Source organism: Gopherus flavomarginatus, assembly GCF_025201925.1.
Source record: "Gopherus flavomarginatus isolate rGopFla2 chromosome 13 unlocalized genomic scaffold, rGopFla2.mat.asm SUPER_13_unloc_5, whole genome shotgun sequence".
Lineage (NCBI taxonomy): Eukaryota > Metazoa > Chordata > Testudines > Testudinidae > Gopherus > Gopherus flavomarginatus.
Genome location: NW_026114613.1, coordinates 174,408 through 189,384, shown reverse-complemented (window position 1 = coordinate 189,384; position 14,977 = coordinate 174,408). Strand labels below are relative to the sequence as shown.

At 49.3% G+C, this 14,977-nt stretch overlaps 1 protein-coding gene and 1 non-coding gene across 2 annotated transcripts in view; one reads left to right on the top strand and one right to left on the bottom strand.

The window, feature by feature from the left end:
• LOC127041850 (uncharacterized) overlaps positions 1-14,977 on the top strand; it is a 256,988-nt gene that overhangs the window by 112,845 nt on the left and 129,166 nt on the right. The gene's annotated exons all lie outside the window — the stretch shown is intronic.
• TRNAR-GCG (transfer RNA arginine (anticodon GCG)) lies at positions 6,141-6,216 on the bottom strand. Its single transcript has one exon. It is a non-coding gene; the product is annotated as a tRNA-Arg (tRNA).

Genomic DNA, 14,977 nt, shown 5'->3' with positions numbered 1-14,977 from the left:
GGATAGGATTCTGGGATGGCTGGCCATTGGTCTGATCCAGTATGGCTGTTCTTATGACCAATAGAGGGCAGGCCCCACCAGCAATATTTGTATTTGATGCACTGAAAGGGCTAACTTTCCAAAGCTGACCAAAATGATTAGTGAAAGCATTGTGAAGAAAAACACTAAACAGAAAAATGTGAATGAAAATTGGGAGCTATTGTTTAAGGAGCTTGTTAGATGGGCCATAAGCCATGTTGCATAATTAGCTGAGCTTGCAATGCCCTTCCACTCAACTCGCTGACATTTCCCATCTGCAAATGTGGTAACTGGATCTAGATTTTAAATCAATTACAACACATCAGGTTGGGCTAAAAACTGTGGTGCAGATATTTGTGTTCACACTGAAGCCTGGGTTTGGAAACCCTCACCCATCGTGGGGCCTCAGAGGTTGGGCTCAAGCCCATATGTCTGCTCTGTACTTTTGTAGTCTTGCAGCCCAAGCCTCATAAGCCTGAGTCAGCAGGCCGGGCTTTAAGACAGGTGCCCTGGGTGTTTTAATCACAGTGTAGACATAACATTAGGCTATGTCTCCAGTGCAATGAAACACCCACGACTGGCCCATTTCGGATTAATCAGGGTCATGGGGCTTGGGCTGTAAAGTTACAGTGTCCGTGTCTTGGCTCAGGCTCAGTACCCTGCTCTAGGAGCCCAGACGGTGGGGAGGGAGTTTAGCAAGTGGAAATGGTAAAACCGCAGTGGAGTATTACCCTGGATCATGGCATTTTTCCATTGGTCTGTCTGCTTTGGGGCAGGGACAAAAACACGTCCTGCTGCTTTTGTTATTTCAAAGGGCAGTTTAGGAATTTCATTCTCAGATACAGTGCACAAAACAGGACTCAAACCTCGGCATGAACTAAATGAGCTGCCCACAGATTCTGGCAGCCACAATGAGCATTTGGTGTGAGAGCTCAGATCTGCCCCTGTCCCAGACGGAGGGGATGGTCTGTGAGGGGACTGCACCACTAACCTATCAGCTCCTAACTCCCAAACTTTCAGTAACTCTATCCTCAGTGCCTGTGAGTGTAATTTAAACCATAAGAAAAACCATACTAGGCTAGACCAAAGGTCCATCTTACTTTGAATCTTGTCTTCTGACAGTAGCCAACACTAGGTGCCCCAAAAGCAACTCAGTAAGGTACCACTGGAACTTGAACCCGGGATCTTCTGTATACAAAAAGTGGTTTTAGCCAGCTAAGCCATGGTGCCTACAGTTGCTGAAGGGCTCAAGTCTGCACACACCTGACTCTCTGCCAACCTCCATCTGGGCCTGACAAGCTTTGCTGGTGTTTGGATTCAGTAAAGCAGAGGAGCAGGTGAAGTTTTACTCCCAAGGTTCTTTGGACACGTCTACACTACAAAATTAAATCAGTGTAACTACATTACTCAGGGGTGTAAAAAATTTACCTCCCTAAGCAATGCAGTTATATCAACCTAATCCCAGTGCAGATAGCGCTGTGTCAACAGGAGGGCTTCTCCTATCAACATAGCTTGGGGAGGGGCTTGGTTAGTGAAGATGAAGAGAATAGGTGGCCCATGGCTCTTGCATTTGGAGAGGCTAGGTGTGAGTGCTGGAAGCTCCCTAGAAGTGGGGGGCCCATTGTGCCCAGACCATGGCACTGCCCCCCACTCCTTCTCTCTCTCAGACCCCACCTGTGCTCCTTCCTTGCTCCTGTTTGGCCACTTCCCACCCCCACTCTTCCTTTTGGCTGAGGACTGCTGATTCACCTTTCACTCTCTCTTCTCCTCCCCCAAGGCCTTCCTGCCCTCTGCTCGTGCCTCTCCACCCCCTACCACAAGGTCTGCCCACCAGCCGCCACTGTGACCTCTCTGACCCATCCCTGCAACCCACCCTGCCCACCACCCACACCTCTCTGCCTCTCCCTTGAGACCTGCCCTGCCCACCACTTGCACCTCTCTGCCCCTCCCTGGAGACCCACACTGCCCACTTCTCTCACCTCTCTGCCTCTCCCTTGAGACCTGTCCTGCCCACTGCCCCCACCTCCGAGACCTGCTCTGCCCACCGCTTAAACCTCTCTGCCCCTCTCCTGAGACCCACCCTGTCCACGTCTTTCTTCGGTCGTCTGTTATTCCATGAAACATCAAGAATGAAATAAAAGCTGAGTTTACTCCAGGGAGAGGAAAGAAAGGAGCCACCAACCACCTGGCATTGCTACTTTCGTTTAAGTGTTTTAACTAAACAGCTATTGAATGTCCTCCCTATGCCCCTTGTGTCACCAGAGCACACCCATGCTAGCAGTTCTTGGATGGCAACAGAGAGCAGTGCACTGTGGGTAACTATCCCACTGTGCAACTGGCTGCAGGGTGTTTTGGGAAGGGTTTGCAATGCCTCACGGGCTGGAACAGCATCACATGATGCAGGTTTCTCTATCTCACCATCCCATGGGCGTCTTACTAGATTACCAGCTGCTTTTCAACTGCTGTGTGCGTGGTAGAGACTGTGTGGGGAGAGAGACAGTGTGTGTGTTGGGGAAGAGTGGAGTGTGTTGAGCTAGGTAGGAGAAGATCATTATTATCCCTACTTGAAACGAGGGAGAAGCTACGTTATTGAGAAAGGAGAATTGACTTGTCTTAGGTCACCACAGCCAGTCAGTGGCAGGGTTGGGAATAGGACACAAGAGTCCTGATTTTCAAACTAACCCTCGGATCTTGAATTTCAGATACCAAATGACCTGAATAAAGTGCTCTCAGGGGAGCTCCAGACTGACAACAGTGCACAGTAATTATTCAGCAAGTATTAGAGAAGAACTGCAATGTTAGAGAGAATCATGAACTGCTCAGAGACCATTAATGTAGAGAAGCAGCAAAATTCATCAAACATGGAAACTGGTTCTGACTTATTTCCTTGGTTTTAAAGAGAACAACAAGGACTTGAGTCTCCTCTCTGTCAATAACCCCTGCTCAGACAATTCAGGGTAGAGACTCAGGATGGGAGGCTGAGGGTTCTCACTAGAGAGCCCAAAGTATGGCCCAGGTCACTGATGGGGATCACTGCCTGAGCACTAGTTTTAGCCCCACATTTTTGGGTGGATCTCCCACAGTGGGAGCTGCAGAGCACTCCCCTAAAACAACACACACACACACACACACACACCACTCCCCTGGTGTTGGGAGGGGAACAGGAGAAAGGACAAAAAAAAACAAGAGACAAAGAGAAAGGAGGGAGGGAGGGAGGAAAAGGTGAAACAAAAAGGACAAAACCCTAATGTCCCCAGTGATTCCAAGAGACAAAATCCCAGGTGCAGAATAAAATTCTGCCTCTTTAGGTCGGTGTTTTCCATGCCTAGAATTCAACTGTCATCAGATGGATCAGACTGAACAGGTTTCAAACCTCCAGGAGGCTCTTACCTTCTAAACAGGGATGGCTGTTTTCTAGTAAAATCACTAAAAGGGGAAAGAGAAAACCCGAAAGAGGTTCCTCCTGGCGCTCACGTCCGTGAACCCGAATACTTTTCTCAGTCCTCAAAGAGAGGACCCGGAGAAGGAGACTTGCTGAAGCAAAGCCACAGGGGTCTCTGAGGTTTCCCTGGCCCCTCTCCCCTGTCCTGCCTGGCTGATGTCAGCATCTCTCTGTGAGGTCACCACCTCCCCACCACCTTTGACCAACAGTCTGAGGTCCTGCAAAAGGCCTTTGTGAGGTCACCGCCACACCCCTCCCTGGCTGTGCTAATGTCCTGCCCCTGGCCAGGCCCTTTGCAGGTTTGAGCTACTCCCTGTGGATCACCCCACTCAAGCAGTGTTTATTCTAGGAAGCAAGCCGGCTAGACAGGAAAACATCAGACGCTGCTCCCAATGCTACACTCTCAGTTTTTCAGAAATTAGTCGACTTTATGGCCAGAAGAGCCCATTAGAGCATCTAATCATATAATCATAGAATATCAGGGTTGGAAGGGACCTCAGGAGGTATCTAGTCCAATCCACAGCTCAAAGCAGGACCAATCCCAAACTAAAACATACCAGCCAGGGCTTTGTCAAGCCTGACCTTAAAAACCTCTAAGGAAGGAGATTCCACCACCTCCCTAGGTAACCCATTCCAGTGCTTCACCACCCTCCTAGTGAAAAAGTTTTTTCCTAATATTCAACCTAAACCTTCCCCTTTGCAACTTGAGACCAATACTCCTTGTTCTCTCATCAGGTACCACAGAGAACAGTCTAGCTCCATCCTCTTTGGAACCCCCTTTCAGGTTCTTGAAAGCAGCTATCAAATCCCCCCTCAGTCTTCTCTTCTGCAGACTAAAACAAGCCCAGTTCCCTCAGCCTTTCCTCATAAGTCATGTGCTCCAGGCCCCTAATCATTTTTGTTGCCCTCTGCTGGACTCTTTCCAATTTTTCCACATCCTTCTTGGAGTGTGGGGCCCAAAACTGGACACAGTACTCCAGATGAGGCCTCACCAATGTCGAATAGAGGGGAATGATCACATCCCTCGATCTCCTGGCAATGCCCGTACGTATACAGCCCAAAATGCCGTTAGCCTTCTTGGCAACAAGGACACATTGTTGACTCATAGCCAGCTTCCTGTCCACTGTAACCCCTAGGTACTTTTCTGCAGAACTGCTTCCTAGCCATTCAGTCCCTAGTCTTTAGTAGTGCATGGGATTCTTCCGTCCTAAGTGCAGGATTCCACATCTGTCCTTGTTGAATCTCATCAAGTTTCTTTTGCCCCAGTCCTCCAATTTGTCTAGGTCCCTCTGTATCCTATCCCTACCCTCCAGTGTATCTACCACTCCTCCCAGTTTAGTGTCATCTGCAAACTTGCTGAGGGTGCAGTCCACACCATCCTCTAGATCATTATTGAACAAAATCAGCCCCAGGACCAACCCTTGGGGCAGTCTGCTTGAAACCGACTGCCAACTAGACATGGATCAATTGATCACTACCCGTTGAGCCTGACGATCTAGCCAGCTTTCTATCCACCTTACAGTCCATTCATCCAGCCCATACTTCTTTAACTTGCTGGCAAGAATACTGTGGGAGACTATATCAAAAGCTTTGCTAAAGTCAAGGAATAACACATCCACTGTTTTCCCCTCATCCACAGAGCCAGTTATCGCCTCATAGAAGGCAATTAGGTTAATCAGGCATGACTTGCCCTTGGTGAATCCATGCTGACTGTTCCTGATCACTTTCCTCTCCTCTAAGTGCTTCAGAATTGATTCCTTGAGGACCTGCTCCATGATTTTTCCAGGGACTGAGCTGAGACTGACTGGCTTGTAGTTCCCCGGATCCTCCTTCTTCCTTTTTTAAAGATGGGCACTATAGTAGCCTTTTTCCAGTCATCCAGGACCTCCCACGATCACCATGAGTTTTCAAAGATAATGGCCAATGGCTCTGCAATCACATCCGCCAACTCCTTTAGCACCTTTGGATGCAGCACATCCAGCTCCATAGACATGTGCTGGTCTCCAGTTTTTCTAAATAGTCTCGAACCACTTCTTTCTCCACAGAGGGCTGGTCACCTTCTCCCCATATTGTGCTGCCCAGTGCAGCAGTCTGGGAGCTGACCTTGTTTGTGAAGACAGAGGCAAAAAAAAGCATTGAGTACATTAGCTTTTTCCACATTCTCTGTCCACTAAGTTACCTCCCTCATTCAGTAAGGGGCCCACACTTTCCTTGACTTTCTTCATGTTACTAACATGCCTAAAGAGACTCTTCTTGTTACTCTTAACATCTCTTGCTAGCTGCAACTCCAAGTGTTATTTGGCCTTCCTGATTTCACTCCTGCATGCCTAAGCAATATTTTTACACTCCTCCCTGGTCATTTGTCCAATCTTCCACTTCTTGTAAGCTTCTTTTTTGTGTTTAAGATCAGCATGGATTTCACTGTTAAGCCAAGCTGGTTGCCTGCCATATTTATTATTCTTTCTATACATCGGGATTTTTTTTGCTTCAACCTCAATAAGGATTCTCTAATCCTTTAGAGGATTGGAACTGATTACAGTGGAGGCACATGTTTGCTAGGTTTTTATGCATTTGCACAGGAAAATATTGAGTGTTTCCATTCATTCCAGGGATCCCTATTTAGTGGAACTCCTAAACATAATGGAAATGCAATTATTTTTGTAGAAGGAAGAGGTTTGTAAGGGAGCCCTTGGATTTGAACCAAGGACCACTTACTTGATCCGCAGTCAAACACTCTACCACTGAGCTATACCCCCATGACTGCTGTGGAGGTAAGTCAGTGATCTTAAAGATTTTGAAGGACAGGCCCTGCCTCAGAGATCTCCTGTTCTGTTCCCAGACCACAGTGCTTTTAAAAATGGGGTTTGATTAAACTTATAGATGCATGTAGACACCACAGCTTACATACCCACTCACATACCTTCCCCTAGTCACATAGCTACCACCTCTCAGGAAGATGGATTAACTACACAGACGGGACAGCTCTCTCTCCTCTGCTTAGAGCATCTTCATTCTTTATGAATAGGTAGGAAATAACCTCCTGAATGGACACTAACCAACTGATCAAATATTGCTGGGTCTGCATTCAATATGGGTAACTGGTCGTATTGGGCTGGATTAGTAGGAGCATTGCCAGCAGATCGAGGGAAGTGATTATTCCCCTCTATTCGACACTGGTGAGGCCACATCTGGAGCATTGCATCCAGTTTTCGCCCCTCCACTACAGAAAAAAATTGGAGAGAGTCTAGGGGAGGGCAACAAAAATGATTAGGGGGCAGGGGACTTACGAGGAGAGGCTGAGGGCAGGGCCACCCAGAGGGGGGGCAAGTGGGGCAATTTGCCCCAGGCCCTACAGGGCCCCCATGAGAATATATTATTCTAGAGTGTTGCAACATTTTTTTATGAAAGGTGCCCCCAAAATTGTTTTGCCCCAGGCCCCCTGAATCCTCTGGGCGGCCCTGCCCACTCCACCCCCTTGGCTCATTCTCCTCCCTCTGAGACCCCACCTGTGTTCTGCCCTTACTCCCATTTGGCCACTTCCCACCCCTGCTCTTCCTCTTTGGCTGAGGCCTGCTGGTCCACCTTTTGCTGGCTCTCCTCCCCGAAGGCCTCCTTGTGGCTCCCCACCCCCTACCCTAAGGTCTTCCTGCTGCCCATACCTCTCTGACCCCTCCCCTAAGACCAGCCCTGCCCACCGCTCGTAACTCTCTGCCCCCTCCCCTGAGACCCGCCCTGTCCACCTCTCTCACTTCTCTGACCTCTCCCCTGAGAACTGCCCTGCTCACCACTCATGCCTCTCTGTACCTTCCCCTGCCCTGCCCACCTCTCGAACGTCTCTGCCCCTCCCCTGAGAGCCCCCCCGTCCACCTCTTTCTTTGGTCATCTCTTGTTATTCTTTGAAACATCAAGGATGGAATAAAAAGCTGAGTTTACTCCAGGGTGAGGAAAGAAAGGAGTCACCAACCACCTGGCAAAGCTCAGTGCCCACAGAAAACCTGCTCTCTGCTATTGCAATTACTGATGTACTGGGGATTTCACAGGAAAAGGACTGTCTGAATGATCAAGGCAGGAAATGGACAACAGGCTACAGCAACATCATTAACCACAAACACACTCTCCTCATGCTCCAGTTAAAAGGGAAACGAGCAGAAATTCTTGCTCTTCAGCCATGGACACACTTACACAATGGCACAGCAGTGTGCGTGTTGTGGAAGCTGGTCTGAGGAAACAACTGGAACTGACCAGTCAGAGAGAACAAAACTAGAGTGTTGTGAGAACCCCATATCAAACAAGTAGTTGTGGCTGAGTGGTTAAAATGATGGGCTAGAAGCCCGTTGGGGTCTCTCTGTGCAGATTCAAATCCTGCCAACTATGGAGGAAGCTGTGGCTCTCCAGTTTCAATGGAGCTGGGTCTTGTCTCGCTCTCAGGCTATGCCTATATGAAAGGATAATGTGACTTTAGTGAAGGTGTTTTAACTGAACAGCAGTTGCATGTCCACTCTGTGTCACTAGAGCACATTTATGCTAGCATCTCTTGGATCACCACAAAGAGCAGTGCACTGTGGGTAGCTATCCCACTGTGCAACAGGGTGCTTTGGGAAGGCTTTGCAATGCCTCACAGGCTGGTACAGCATCACCTGATGCAGGTTTCTCTATCCCATTGTTCTATGGGCATCCTACTAGATTTTGAACTGCAGTGTGTGTGGGGATAGGGGGGGGAAGATAGTGTGTGTTAGGGAAGGGTGAGTATGTTGGCATCAGTCCCCCTTCTCTCACTGGCTCAGCTCAGCACAGCACTCTCTGTCACATGCACACACTGCTGCCTGCTCAGCTCTGTGTCAGGGGTGCTGGAACAGGGGGTTAGAGGGCCATAGCCCCACCACTCTTTACTGGCCATTAGGACAAATGATGGAGGGGGGGAAAGGGTGCAGTCTTGGGGAAGAGGCGTTCTGTGGGTGTGGTCTCGGGGGGAGAGTTGCTGTGAGTGGGGGTCCTTAGGGAAGGGGTGTCATGGGGGTGCCACAGTTCGGACAACAGTTCCCCCCCACCACTGTAAGGAAGCTTCTGCCACCCCTGCTCTGTGTTCGCAGAATGGGAGAGAGCAGCATTCCACAGCAGTGATTTGCTCCCTGGGGCTCCAGCAGGGGGGGCTCGAGAGGCGATTTAAAGGGCCCGGGTCTCCGACTACTGCAGGGAGCCCTGGACCCTTTAAATCACGAGCCTGGAGAAGCCGGGTCGGGCTGGCACAGCATACTGGCTCTTGCTGGTACCCCATACCGGAACATACCGGCTTACTTTCACTTCCGGAAAGTCCTCATGTGGATCAATAACTGGTTAAAAGACAGGAAACCAAGGGTAGGAATAAATGGCCAGTTTTCAGGATGGAAACAGGTAACTGGTGGTGTCTGTACTGGGATCAGGACAAGTCAACATATTCATAAACGATTTGCTAAACAGTGAGGAGATAAAATTTGCAGATGATCCAAAACTACTGAGGATAGTTAAGACCAAAGCAGACTGTGAAGAGTTCAAAACAGATTTCACAAAACTGGATGAAAGGGCAACAAAAACGCAGATGAAATTCAATGTTGATCAATGCAAAGTGATGCATACTGGAAAACATAATCCCAATGATACATAGAAAACGATGGGACGTAAAATAGCTGTTGCAACTCAAGTGGGAGATGTTGGAGTCACTGTGGATAGTTCTCTGCAAACATCCACTCACTGTGCAGCAGCAGTCAAAAAAGCAAACAGAATATTGGGAATCATTAAGAAAGGGGTAGATAATGAGAGAGAAAATCTTATTGCCACTACATAAATCCATGGTATGCCCACATCTTGAATATCACATGCAGATATGGTGGCCTCATCTTAAAAAAAGATGTACTGGAACTGGAAAAGATTCAGAAAAGGGGTATGGAGTGTCTGCCATATGAGGAGAAAATAATAAGACTGAGACTTTTCAGCTTGGAAAAAAAGTCACTGAGGGGGATATGAAAGAGGGCTAGAAAATCATGACTTATATGGAGAAAGTAAATAAGGAGTGTTACTTATTCCTTCTTATAACACAAGAACTAGGAGGTCACCAAATGAAATTAATAGGTAGCACATTTAAAACAAACAAAGGGAAGTATTTTTTGCACAACGCACAGTCAACCTGCGGAACATCTTGCCAGAGGATGTTGTAAAGGCCAAGACCATAACAGGATTCAAAAAAAGAGCTAAATCAATTCATGGAGGATATGCTCTGAGCCAGGATGGATAGGGATGGTGTCCCTAGTCTCTCTTTGCCAGGAGCTAGGAATAGGTGACAGGGGATGGATCACTTGATGATTACCTCTTCTGTTCATTCTCTCTGAAGCACCTGGCTTTGGCCACTATGGGAAGACAGGAAACTGGGCTAGATGGACCCAGTCTGACCCAGTATGGCTGTTCTTACATCCTTACGCTCCTTTCATACAGATGCCTGGGAGTCTGCCTCACAATGTGTCCCTGAGGTCTCAGCCAAAATGCCCCAGACGGGCAAACACTCTGGGCTCCTGAAGCCTCTGCCTCCCACCTAGTGCCCTATGGCTCATCCCTGACCCTTGCTGCTGCACCTTGCTATAGAATGTGAAAGGAGCAGAGGCAGCGCAGGAGCCTTCTGGGGACGCAGAGCTGAGGTTTTGGGAGAGACACATTGTCTGAGACATCAGAGCGCTGTACACCATGCAGCCACCCCCTCAATCAGGGGCCTCTTACAGCCCTGAGTCTGGGCTACCGCAATGCCTTCCCCAGATCAGGGTGCCCACAGATTACAGCCTGAAAATAGGCATGTGACACTAACTCCTGTTTTCCCTGACAGGGCCTCCCCTACACCAAGTGGCATCCCAGGCAAGAAGTGTCTTCAGTGCCCGCTCCCCAATACGTTACACTTTTCAACAGCTTATTTTTTATTGCATTTGTAGCTCATTTCATGATTTTGATGCACAATGTGGATGCATGATTCTCTCTGTCATATCAGATAATCAAATTGCAGGCTAGGATCTGTAAACCTGTATTTATTCATGCCATGTATAAGCAAATAAAACAAATTCATTTCCTCTGAGCATAGAGAAACTTATTCATTTTGACAGTAACTGAACTGTACTAACATCTAGAAATGGAACTGTCACCAGCACAGGGTGGGCCAGTATTAAATAGTGTTACAGGAGGAGACAGCGTTAGGATGTTAACCCTAGTGCTTTAGTTCCAAGGTCGCTTTTCTCGCCTTTGCCCTCATGAACAGAAGTGCAGCATTAGGGAGATCCAAAGATAGGCCAACGGGATTTTCAAGTGCTAAAATAGCAAGCGATGTCAGTTTCTCGTTGGCCAGCACTGATTGAAGATATGGTTTAATGAGCTGCAGCTTCAAGGCGAGGGTGGCTCTGTCCACTGCCTTCCGTTGCACTGCTGGGCACCAAGTCCCTGCTGGCCAATATGTGAAGCTGGGAGAAGACAGTGGGGTGGCAAGTGGCGGCAGGACTTCTGCCACCAGGGTCTAGCTGCCCAACTTCCTCCTCATACCACTGGGCCTCTGTCGCCGTCAGGAAACCCAGGAACTAAGGCAGGAATAGGGCGAGGAAGTGAGTAAAGCCGAGCAAGGAAGGGAAAAGTAAATCTTGCCTTCATGAGCCACTCTCAATGATGTCCTTTTTCTGTGCTACAGCTGACAAAAACATCCCAGACAGAAAAGCAGTAGGATAAAAAGAAACCTAGCAGCTGCTGAAGTAGTTCAGTTGGGTGAGTGCTAAACTAAAGGTCCCTGGTTCAATCCCAGGCCTTGGAATGCTCTTCTATCCCCCTGCGTGCAGGGTGGGGTGTTCCTGAAAGTGCAGTAGGTCCTTTAACTGCCACAAGTCCCTCCTTTCAGGAAAAGATAGCATGGGCATCTGCACTGAGTTGGCCCACCTGACCTTTCATTCTTCTCTTGCTCTTCATCAGCAAGGGGAAGAAAAGCAGCTCTTTCTTAAGCTGGAGTCACAAGGGCGACGTAAGGATGACTTTATGAGCCCCGGCTCCAGTCCTCTGCTCTGCCAGCTGACCTATTGGAGGGCTGCCACCACTGTCTCTAGGTTTGCCCATCATTGTGTGCCAGGGCAAACACCAGCCAAGCGGATGGAGTTTCTGTAGCGTAGCGGTTATCTTATTTGCCTAACACACAAAAGGGCCCTGCATCAAAACCCAGCAGAAACATGTTGGCTTCCTTTTCCCAGATCCCCCCTGCTGTCCAGGAAGGTACTCCTCCTTCTGCTACAGGCCTGTCCTTGGCATAACTCCAACCCCCGCATGACAGAGGGTGCTGTCGTCAGTGGAGAAAGCACCCTGGCGTCAGTATGGAGTACCTAGAGCAGTGTGGCATGTCACCTTTTGGAGGTTTGTGGCTTGGCCTCCTCTGCCCTTGGAGGTTGGCCTGTAGAGGCTGTCACTTCCTGCTGGCTTCCTTTGCATGACTTGCCAAAGGAGGACATAAGACAGGAATGGGGCAATAGAGGAAAGTCGAGCTGAGGAAGGCAGGGCAGAAGCTGTGCAGCTAAGTGGGGTTAGGAGCACACCACCATTTGTTCTGCCACAGCCTGGGGAGGTGGAGTTGGCTGCTGGGAGACAGAATCCCTGTGCCTGCCTCTTGGCATCCCAGGGATGGCTACTTGCATCCCAGAAGAAGAAGGATGGTTCTGGGTGAAAGGAAAACAAGCAAAGCTGAGTCCAGTGGAGAATGGCCATTCCCATTCCTTTATGGTCAACCTGGGGGCGTGATTGATAGCTTTAGAGGTGGGGGCTGGGCTGGCTGTGAGCAACTGGGATCCAGGAAGCCCCCATCTGCCCTTCTGAGGACCGAACCCGTGGAGGTGCGGTTGGCTTCTGGGAGATATACCCCGTTGCGTGCATCTTAGCATCCCAGAGAAGGCTACTTGTAGCCCAGGAGAAGTGGGGTTCTGGGGGGAAGGAAAAGAAGCAATGGTGAGGCTGAGTGGGCTCCTTTCTGGTTGAGATGGTGGGCTGTGGGGGGTCTGGGAGTTGCCTGTAAGCCATAAGTAGACTTGGTGCAGTGAAAACCGCTGCTCCATTCTGGCCGACCTGGCGGCACAATGGACGACTTGGGAGTGGGGGCAGGGGACTGGCTGTGAGCAAATGGGATCCAGGAATCCCCAGTCTGCCCCTCCAGGGGCCCAGTCTTCTTTTCTCCTGCCATAGGGAGCACAGCCTTAAACCTGCCCAGCATGTGCTTCAGCTCGAGTATTAAGCCTTCGTGTGTGCATAATCTAACTACTGCCTAGTGCAATAAGGTGTAAAGTTTAGATTGTGAATTTTTCTTTGGTAACTTACTTTGACCTTTTACGTCTACCACTTATAATCCTTAAAAATCCATCTTTCTGTAGTTAATAACTCTGTTTGATGCTGTACTTAAAACTAGTGTATTTTGCTTGAGAAAATTTGCTTGGGAAATCTCAGCTCCATTACAAGGCTGGTTCATGTACTATTCACAGTGAGGGAGGGGTGGACTCTGCGTAATGAACTCACACCGATCACGCTTCTGATTAAGGCAAGATGGTATGATCCAGGGGTGTAAGGCTGCAGAGCTGGGGGGAATTGGCAGGAGGCTCTCTATCATTAGTTTTAGGAATGGCTGGGAGAAGCATTCATGTCACTCAACTGGATGTGCCTCTACCTGTGGATGTCTGTGTAAGTGCAATATGTGCCAGAGATTCGCAGCCTGTCACAGCATCACAGTGTGAGAGGGAATCCAGGTGGTGGGACACAGGGCCCAGGTTGCATTCCCTAGATCCCATCACAGACCTTCAACAGCCACAGCAGATGTTTACTGAGACAGAGAGAGAGATGTCAAATAGTGATCTCCAGGGCCTGCAGACATCAAACGATGAGGAATTCTCCACACAGAGAGGACCCTGCTAGTGGAAAATGCCTTTGGAAAAGCCCCTTCTGTCACCAGTTGTGGTCGTACAGTGCTCTGCGCTGTGGTCTCAAGAGCCATGGATGCAAGTTGAGTTACGATGACCTTTTCCTTGTCTCCATGTTTCTTAGGTGCCTCCTTCCGACACTTGTCAGAAAAAAGGACTGGTTTCTTTTGGAAGCATTTGCACTGCAAGGCAAAGGCAGTCTTCCCTGCTTCCTCAAAAGATTGATCAAAAGGCGGAAAGAGCAGATACATTTGGCAAGGCACCACTGGGTGCTGTATCTCTAACCTCCACTTTACCTGGCAGGTGCCTTGGCCAGCTTAGCCACGGTGCCGCTCTCTGGGACTTTTCTCCCAGCTGCTGCATTTCTCCTCAGTGACAATCAAAAGGAAAGTGACATGGCCTGTGTGTGTGGACATCCCCAGAGAATCCCAAGGACGTGTGGCACAGGCTCTCGTGTTGCAGCAATTGCAGTTGAAGCAAACGCCATGCCAATGCCAGTCACAGCAGCCTTTTCATCAGCTCCAGGCTTGTGATTTGATTCTTTCCAATGCTTCTCTCCAAAGAAGCCTTTTCCTTAGCAAGCAATTACCTGGATACCAAGGGAGGTCTCTTCTGTTTCCTAGAAAGACACAGGAAAATGTCAGCAGAGAAGACAAAAGCCATACAACAAGGCACCACTGGGAGTTGCACCCAGGACCTCCTCTTTACTAGGCAGGTGCTTTAGCCAGCTAAGCCATGGTGCCAGCCTCAAGAAAGCATTTACAACTGTTCCATTTGATGGCCCAGGACAACACCTGCAAATTCCAAAGTACAGACCTTCCCCATTTCCCTCAAGGCTTGCAGACCTTGCGGTGTCTGGCTCTCCGTGCACAGAAAGCAACAATTGAGTTGACAGAGGGCTTCTAACATGTGCTTCTCCCAAAAGCCACTGTGATCATATAGTGGTTAGTGATCTGTGTTTCAGTCGCAGCAACCTCAGCTCAGTTCTGAGTCATGGTAACTTTTCCTTCAGCTGTAGACTTCTCATTTGCCACTTTCCAAGTGGGGTGGGGTGGGGTGGCTGCCCCAAACAAGCAGGAAAAAAATTAAGGCTGCCTTGCAGAGGCGGCACAGAATCCAGCCAGTCAGGAAAGGGCTTATTGGGAGAGCCAATCAGGAGAAGGCTTGCGAAGCAGCCCATATATAAAGGGCTGCTCAGCACAGCAAGAGTCAATTACTCCTTGGAGTTTGAGGAGGGAGGATTGGCTGCCCTGAAGAAAGAAGGTGGGGGTGGCGGTGGGGGTGGGGGTGGGTACCATGAGCAGAGTACTGCTGGATGGGTAAGGGGAGCATGAGTGACCTCCTGGCTGACTACTGCCAGACTGAGGCCCTGATAAAAAGGCGGAGGAAGGTGCTAGGTCTGTAGGGAAGTGGTCCAGGAGAACAGATGGCAGGGGTTGGACGTGCACCCCTTTTGCCTCAGCCACCAGTGACATAGGTGGCTACATCCTGGACTGCAGCTGGCCACTGAGGCAAGTGTCTGGGTAGAGGACAGCTGCCCCCTGGAAGGGGGGAGAGATTGAGTGGGGCACAGTCA